At 35.4% G+C, this 9,450-nt stretch overlaps 1 pseudogene; it reads left to right on the top strand.

The window, feature by feature from the left end:
- The first annotated feature begins 1,073 nt into the window (after positions 1–1,073).
- The window catches only part of LOC122728859, a 43,202-nt pseudogene continuing 34,825 nt past the window's right edge, over positions 1,074–9,450 (top strand).

Below are 9,450 nucleotides of genomic sequence, written 5' to 3'. Positions count from 1 at the left end.
AGCATTTCCTAATGAAATCACACATCAGTCCTTATTAGATTATCATAAAATAACACACAAATTATATTTGTAAATGATAATCAGCAATTTTAGTACACATTAAATATAGATAATATATTTACTAGATGCTTAAAAAATACACAAATAGATTTGACTTTGTAACATTTAGGTTTATTTCCTCTAAGTATTAGTTATATTTTAAGTTCTCAGAGGCAGGAGCTGCTGTCTGATTACTTGATTACTTTCCCTGATTGGCTGTTTGAACTGTCAATACCTTCTCCTGGACAATTGATAAAATGCTTTCTTCAAAAGAAAGATTCCCAATTTGGTACTATCACATGTGCTTTGTCTTCTATGTGGAAAGTACTTCATAAGTAAGAAGCCCCCAACAACTAAAAGGAAACTACCCAAATTATTTTCCAGTAGTTAAACAAAAGCAACGTATAGGGGCATAATATCTTGCAAATTCCTTTAGGTCTCCAGCCAATGGAGACCTGTGAATTTGGCAAAATATCTTTACTATGAGAAGAAATCTTTCAAAGAACTATGATGACTATGCTTCAATGCATTTCTCTTTTCTTCATATAAGAAAAAGCACGTTGTAAAGCCTTCCAGTGCATGTTCTCTGAGCAGAGAAAAATGCCCTTGTTTAGACATTTTGGGTGAGAGGACTCCTCTTTCAAAAATGTCCCTCTTATTATTTCTCTAATTATTCATACTATTGTCACTGACACAATTTTATGAGTTATTCTTTATATTTTCAAACACATTCTACTCCAATGTCTAGTAATAAATTTCTAGTTCCTTCTTTAGCTGTATCCTTTTCTATCTAGAGTGATACATTGCTTCCTTATTAAGGGTAGACTGCTGTAAAAATCATATTGACCATAACAAAAATAGGTATAAATTGATTTTTTGATTATCCCCTGATGTTGATTTGTATTATTACTACTGCAAAAGCTAAAGGGGTCAGAGAGTAAAATAGTCATATTAATATCATCACTAAAACAGCATGTATCTTCAAATGAAAGGTAGCAGGTCTTAGATTTATGTCTGGTTCTTAATAGAACAAAATGATGCCTGCCAGTAGAAGCCAGGAATCTGAAGAAAGGTAATGAAGAGCTAGGACTTCTAAAGTAATCTGTTATTTAAGATAGAAGAGGATGCAGCCAGAGAAAGAACTGAAAACTTATCTTGTTAATAGTTGGCTATAGTACATTAAAATGTATGGAGTGCAACATATGGTAGTTTTTCAGTTGTTTCTTGAGTAATTATGTTTGATTTGTATAAGGAGTCCTAGTGATTCATAGGAGTGAACTGAGCAAGAGCCTATGTGGTTTGGTAGCCCCTATAGTGTGACAGTAGAAAAGGCACCCAATTTGGCATCAGAGGAACTAAACTGATGCAAAGTACATCTTTGTTATGTAACATATGTTTATAACCTTGGTGAAGTGATTTCATTGTTATGGACTTCACTCTCTTTATCTATAAAATAAAGGGATTTGCATTAGATGACCTCTGAAGTCCCTTCTAGTCAGCAATGTATTGGTAGGTGTTTAAGAAGGATCTCAAGGGGGAAAAGAAATGATTGACTTTTAATGTTAATTTGAATTACTAACATTTTCTCTATCATTTTCTTATGTTTACAAAATCAGCAAAAATAAAACAAATCCTGTTTTCTGAACTCTCTTGGCTTCCAAGGTATAAATGTTTACACTAAAAAGTGAATAATCTAAGTTGATTTCAGGGACAGCTAGGTGGTACAGGGGATAGAGTGCTGGGCCTGGAGTCAGAAAGACTGATCTTGGTGAGTTCAAATATGGCTTTAGACACTTACTAGCTGTGTCACCCTCGGTAAGTGACTTAACCCTGTTTGTTTGCCTTAGTTTCCTTTGCTGTAAAATGATCCGGAGAAGGAAATGGGAAACCTCTCTAGTATCTTTGCCAAGAAAACCCCAAATGGGGTCATAAAAAGTCAGAAACAACTCTCTTATCTTGTCCCCTCATCCTCCTATTTTTTAGAAGGTTAGAAGATTTTTCTACCCTTTTAAATGTTTATGTTGTTACTTTTTTTAACCCAGATATGATGAGAGTAAGAGTCCATTCAGGACAAGTCTATACTCCTATGTGCTTGTTCTGTATCAGTTCTTCCCTTCACACCTCATTTGTATGAGAGAATAGCCCTTTTTTACCATTTTTACCCCATTTTCTTTTTTAGGCTCACCCCATCATACTCAGCTCAACCACCAACACTTCTTTCAAACTACTCAAGTAATAATAATCATCCCAAGAACATTGATAACACTTTCAAATATAAAAGTAAATAGAAATTCTGTTGAGTCCCTTATCATTGGTCTTTCATGTTTGCCTTATATTTCTTCTGGATCTAATGTATTAATTTTCCATTTAGTTCTGGTCAATTTTGACACAATACCTTAAGTCTTTCACTTTGTTTAATGTCCTCCCCACCACCTTTTCTTCAGTATTATATTCAACTTTTCTGGTAAATTATTCTTGGTCTCAACCCCAGTTCTTTTGCTCTGTTAAAATATAATGTTTCAAGACTGATGGTCTGTTAGTGTAGAAGCTGCTAAATCTTGTGAAATCTTGATTGCAGCTCTGCTGTACATAAATTGTTTATTTCTTATTTCATGTAATATTTTATCTTTAACCTAGGAGCTTTGAAACTTGGCTATGATGTTTTTGTAAGTTTTCCTCCTGGTATCTCTTTCAGGTGATGAACAATGGATTTTTCCTACTTCTACTTTAGCCTCTTGTTCTTGAACTTCAAAGCAATTTTCCTTAATAATTTCATGTGATATTGTATCAAGATTTTAAAAATCATTATTTTCAGGTGGTCATATATGGATGTGTGTATATATATATATATATGCCACAATACCTGCATAAACACATGCATGCATACATACATGAATCACTTATCTTCTCTACCTCCCACCACACTGCAAGTTTCCAGGGGCTACAAAAGAATACAACAAATGACTTCCTAAACCTTAGGGTGATCATGAGTGTAATCAATTGTTTCAAGAGATTGTATATTTCTCCTCCTTAGAAGATGTTAATCATTGGTTGTATGACTACTTTGGGGGAAATATTTAGAAGATATTTCTCTCAGCTAAGATGATCCACTGATGCCTCATTCCTTTAAGTAGGGGTTAATGAAAGAAAGGGATAAAGGAAAGTTTAAAAGGTACTGAAAGGAGAGTCAGGATATGATGAAACTAGTTCTACTTCATCATTTACTTGAGGCAGTGTTGCCCTTCTATGACAAATTTCTGAAGTCAAGGAAAGATGACACTCATTTTAAAAAGGAAAAACTATTACCCTTTTGTCTTGATTTTTCTTTATCATCCCTGTAACTTTCTTGGCTTATTCAGGATTTTATCTAAAAAAGCCACTTTTTACCTTGCTAGTATTCTTCTTACTTTCCATTGTGTAGATAATTTTCAATACTTTGCCTACCAGGAACATTAATAAAGGAAGTCTAAGGTGCTGAATACATACTCAAAAGTTATTGCTTCTCTTAATGATTACTCATCATTAAGCAGATTTAAGTTTGGTAGCATCTGAAGGGAAGCTACTGATTTTCTCCAAGTATGTATTATGGATATAGTGTTTTTCCTTATAAGGTATATCCATTGTGTGTGTTACAATCACTTCATTTATTCAATAATTAAATGAGACACTGCTTCAGGATGTTAGATATGAGGTTTGAATGCTCTCTTCATGAGCAGATTGCAAATTATATTTCAAAGCTTTCATATATATTAGGCTCCCCTTACTTTATACTTTGACATATGTAGACTCCTGGGAACCACATCTAGTTTTTCACTGTGGCATAGACATCAATCTAATTCTATAGATGTGTTGTTTGGTATACTGCAACATTCTAGTCCTGAAAAGAAAGGTCTTAACTAAGGGCTTTCTGAAGAAATTCACTTTGTACTAATGCCTAAATAAAGAGAAAATGGGTCACTTGGAATTGTAGAGTTGGAAGGGCCTCTGTGGCCATCTAGTCCACCCATAAATGAATAATCATATCCCTACAACATAGCCAGCAAGTGGTTATCAGGCCATCTTTGAAGGCTGATGACAAGGGGAAGTCCACTACTTTTTAGATAGAGTCTATTTGTTAGACAGTTTTCCTTATAGAAACTAAACCTGCCCATTTAATTTCTATATTGGAGAGACCATGCTCGAAATCTGCTTTTCTACAAACTGCTTGGGATTGTCCTTACTTGGAAGAAATAAGCCTGGAGAATCATTAATAGAAAAACTTTATAGAATGTATGTAGGTATGTACGTGTGTATACACATGTATACACACACATATACATACCTACATACATAACTTATATACAGGGTAAACACTTTTCCAGTGGCAAAAAAGAAATTAAGGTCAAGTTTCTATAAGTTTCTCTTTTCATGGACTGTCAAAGAGCAAGCATCTAAAAAAAACATGATTAGAAATTCACATATGTACATGCCTTTATTCTTATGTATTAAACACTTGGCAGCTCTTCAAGTTTTCTATTCTAAGTCTAGAAGACAGATTTTTTCCCCACTAAATGAATTTTTTAGTTCAAGAAGAAGGCTGTAAAAACTAATCCAGTGGCACTTATCTCCCAGGCTCAGTTGCTTCTCCTTATGTGCATCCTTGAGACACATTCTTGTTAACCTTTTTTCACTAATAGGCTTTTGGAAGGACTCATAAGCTCAGGTAACTCTTCACCTTTTATTGGCTATGCCTTGACATCCCATTACAGTGTTGGCAAAGAAAGTACATGTCCTATCTTCATAAGCAATGGAAATTACTAAGCTGATAACCTTGTAATAATTTAAGAACTTAGAAGGGATACTTGCTTCTCAAAGGAAATGCTAGTAGGATGAAAATTGGCATGTTCAACTATGCTAGAAATATGAGTGGTAATGGGTTGCATTTTTTATATTCAGGCGGGCAAAGACAACTGAAGCCTTTTAAAATATACCAAGCTATAGCAATTGATGATGTATACCAGTAATGAGTAAATTAGATAAGGATATATCCAGGGGTAGGTGGAATTTGCTGAGTATCACAAAGCTGGAAGAGGGAGGAGGGGAGGGAGGCAAGGACAGAGGGAGGGAAGGTAATGATTATATAGATAAAAATAAAAGCATTTACTGTGTATTTATTATAAGCAAAATCCTATGCTAAGCACTATGAAACAAGTACTAAATTAAGACAGGCCTTGTCCTTAAAGAGCTTGTATTCTTTTTATGAGAAGTCAAAACACAAAAGAAGGTTCAGCTGAAAGGAGAATGGTAAGACTTGGAGTTCACATTAAGGTTTAGTATAAGGGTAGATGGCAAGGTTAAGTTTTCCAGAAGGTCCAAGAACAAGGTAAACAGTAATGTTCAGGAATCAAAAGAGTATAAAGAAAGGATGAGTGGTGAAGCTCAGATATTTAGAAAGCTCAGTGGCAAGGCATATAGCAAAGCCTTGGTTTCATGAATACATCAGTCATACTGTTTCTAGTTAGCTGTTGTCTTTTCTTCTCATAGGGATTCAATATGAAAGTATCACTTACTATCCTCATCTAGACTAGGCATTTTGAAATCAGGTCACTTCACTCCTTATCTAGAAAAAGGATCTGTACATAATAAATGCTCAACAACTATCTTTTGAAGACTGTGATGATGATGGTGGTGGTGGTGGTGCTGATGACAATGATGACAACAATGATTATGATAAGTGATTTTAAAGGGAATTGTGCAAGTGTCAATCAAGTACTATAGTTTGAGGATCTTGATTGGCAGTGATTCTTGAACTTTATGGGGATCACCGCCAAAAAGGAGGATTTTAGCATTTTTTGTTTGTTTCAAGGATATCTTTCATAGTCTGATAAAACCCACAGACCCCTTCTCAGAATAAGATTTATGGCTCACATTCATATTTGAAGAAATACTTAATTGCAGTTAAAGGCTAGAGAAACATATGTATTATTTTCCCCTATGCCATTTCATGGGCCCTCTGAAATTTTTCTATAGACTTCAGGTTAAGAATCTTTTCTCTAATGGAGTTTCAGATTTATACGGAAATTTACTGTGGAATAAAGATAATGGAAATTACAATATTTCCACTTTGTCATGAAGTAAGGGTATTGTATTCAGGGTAATTATGCTGGGAGTAATCTTTGAGATGAGAGGTAAAATCAGGACACAAATAGTCCAAGATTCAACTATTTTGTGAGAAATAAGTTAGATCCAACTTTATAATGAAACTCCAAGTTGGCTCATAAAATCTGTCCCCAAATTTCCCCTCTGCCCTTTCTGGGCATGCTAGACTACAAGATGCTCCATCACTTTCTCTTAAAGAATTACTGGGTTCTGCTTAAACAGCTGCCTTGTTCCACCCCAGATAATATAGACACTTCAAGGGCAGGTGAAATTATCCCTCAAGGTATGGTAAGCAAGTATTCTGAGATGCTTTGGATGGAAGTCACTATCTCAACAAAAACTATTACCTCCTTCCAGATTGTAAGTAAAATCCCATTGGTCATGCCATTTATAGTTTAGAGTACGTGTTCTTTCAGTGCTGAGTGAGTTTAAGTTCTGAGATTTCCAAATGCTAAACTGGGGAACACAATCAAGATAGCTGTTTAGGTTCTAGAATCTATGGAGAGAGAATTAGCCAGGGAAAGGATGGAAGCAGCTTTACTACTTTGCCCTAATGCCCTAGTAATGTGTCATGTAAGTGTTTTTTTTTTTAATGTATTACTTCAGAAAGCTAACCCCTTCTCTTTAATTATTTGGGTCTTGTAGCAAGCAGCCACTGTGGTATTAATTTTTCTTAAATATGTCTTGGCAGTTGCCACTAGTAGATTGAAAGACAGAGGATTTACTGAAGTAATGAACATTGAATCAGATGCTTGTTTTCCCCAAGCATTTCTTTTATTTGTCAGCCTTATGAGGCAAAACACTAGAGAGGTTCAAGAGGTTATTCTCAGGGAATTGGACATTGCATGAGAGGAATCAGGAGGACCTTTTACAAATCAGGAAAATGAAGAAGGTCACTAGTTTTGCCAAGCACACACTGTCAGTGGGTAAGAGAAGAGGCAGTATTCTATTATGTAACCCTATGAAAAGTAGAAGCCTTGAAAAACTGGACATAAACAGGGAAGAGAGAAGGAATTGGGGTAGGTGTGTTTTTTTCTTTTGTCACAGCTATGCAGAGCCCCTTACTCTACAACTGGCCCTGTTATAAGGAGAGAGGTGGCTTTGTGCTAGGGGAGCAAGAGAAGGAATGAGAAAATGCCATCGGGACAGAGAGGTTCTGTGATCAAGCTCCAGGTTGGTGAGTAAGAGATGTCATATGGACCATTTCTTGCTGGGACCAGCTGCTGAGTTGAGTCAGCCCTATTGTGTGATGTCATAGCTGCAGTCAGTTCAGATCAAATACCCTGTCAATGACCAAATAACTAAGACAATAACTAAAGGGAAACAATATATATTTTGAGTTTCAGTTCATACCAAATCCTGGTTCTATTTCCTGTGGAATGTCCACCCAGGTCCTGAGTTCTTCCAGAAATTATCCTCTGTGTCTAAGGACTGATTACTCTTTTACCTTCTCAACTCATTTCAATTCAATAATTTATTATTATTAAGAACCTAATATAAATGAGGCACATGGTTAAGTGGTGGTGATTGAAAAATAGGCAAGACAGTCTCTGCCATTAAGGAGCTTACAATGTAATGCACAGTAACATTGGGGAACTAAACAGGGTTAGGGTATTTGCTAGAATCTTGAGTACAGCTTGATACAATATCTAGTGAATTTTCAGTTTTAGGACATCAGCAGATTTACAAAATTTTTGGTATAGGTTTTAGTCTTTTACCTAATTTTGCATGATGTTTATTTACTTATTGATTCTATTGACAGCTAGGTAGCACAGTAAATAAAGTGTCAGGCCTGAAGTCAAGAAGGCTCATCTTCCTAACTTGAAATCTCACCTTATGTATTCACTAGCCGTGTGATTTGGGGAAGTCACTTAATCCTGTTTGCCTCATTTTCCTCATCTATAAAAATGAGTTGGAGAAGGAAATGGAAAATCACTACAGTATTCTTGCCAAGAAAACCCCAAATGAAGCCATGAAGAATCAGATAAGACTAAAAAATGACTAAAAAATACAACAAATAGATCCTTCAGTAAAAGTAAAAGTTACATATACTATACAAATACTTGTATCTATTTCGATGGAGAGCCAATTCCATTGTCACAAAGTTCAGTGACTAGAGGTGGAATAAATACACCCAAGTTAACAAAGGCTCTAAATCTATGATTCAGTGTAGGAGGGTTTCAATGGTGGTTGGAAATCAGACCTAAATTTAATTTGGGTAGATCTACATATCCAAACCCCACATAAAAAATAAGTCAATGTCTACTAATGAAGAAAAGTCAACTGGTTTCAAATCTATGCCAGAAACTTATTAGCTCTTTGACCTTGAGCAAGTCACAAAAACCCTCTATTGCTTCAGTTTCCTTGTCTGTAAAATGAGGATAATATTAATACCTATCTGCAGCATTGTTGTTTGTCACAGTGCCTGGCACAGAGTAAGTGGCCTATGAAGTGCCAAAGATCATAAGGAACTTAGCATTTACATAGTACTTCTCAATATATGTGTACCAGGCTTGTTCTTAGGTCAAGTCCCTTCTTTGATGCAGATAGGCCTATCAGTGTTACCTAGTGTTTAAAAAGTTGGTTCAGAGAATGTCATAATAGACTTAAGAAACTTCTTTTAGGAAGAGGAGGGACCTATGATTATATACCAGAGTTAGCCAGCAAAATTAGAGTTAGTCAGCACCACTCAGACTGCCAAATATCTCCCCAAAAAAACATTTCCGAATTTTGGAGTCAGAGGCAAGGTTAGGAAAACAACCTTTTCTTTTTGAGTAGAATTATTTTATGCAAAGGTTCGAAGATGCTTTAAAAGCTTTGAGGTTGTGAGTTGTTTGTTGTTTGCTCAGAGCCTTTAAAGTCACGATGCATTATTTCATTTGGTTTTTACAGATAGCATTTCTTATAAATGCCTCATTTCTAAAATATATAGGGAAATAATTCAAATTTATAAGATATGTCATTCCCCAATTGAAAAATAGTCAACAGATATGAATAGGCAGTTTTCTGAGCAGAAGTCAAAGCTACCTATTGCATAGGAAAAAAAATGCTCTAAATCACCTATTGATCAGAGAAATGCAAATAAATAACTCTGAGTTACCACCTCACATCTATCAGAATGGCTTATATGACAAAAAAATATAAATAATACATGTTGGAGAAGCTGTGGAAAAATTGGAACACTAATACATTGTTGTTGGAGGTGTCAACTGATCCAACCATTCTGGAGAGCAATTTGGAACTAGGCCCAAAGGGCTATGGGACTGTTCATAC

Source organism: Dromiciops gliroides, chromosome 5 (genome assembly GCF_019393635.1).
Source record: "Dromiciops gliroides isolate mDroGli1 chromosome 5, mDroGli1.pri, whole genome shotgun sequence".
Classification (NCBI taxonomy): Eukaryota; Metazoa; Chordata; class Mammalia; order Microbiotheria; family Microbiotheriidae; genus Dromiciops; species Dromiciops gliroides.
The sequence above is the reverse complement of the archived record's forward strand: the minus strand, read 5'-3'. Positions and strand labels throughout refer to the sequence as shown.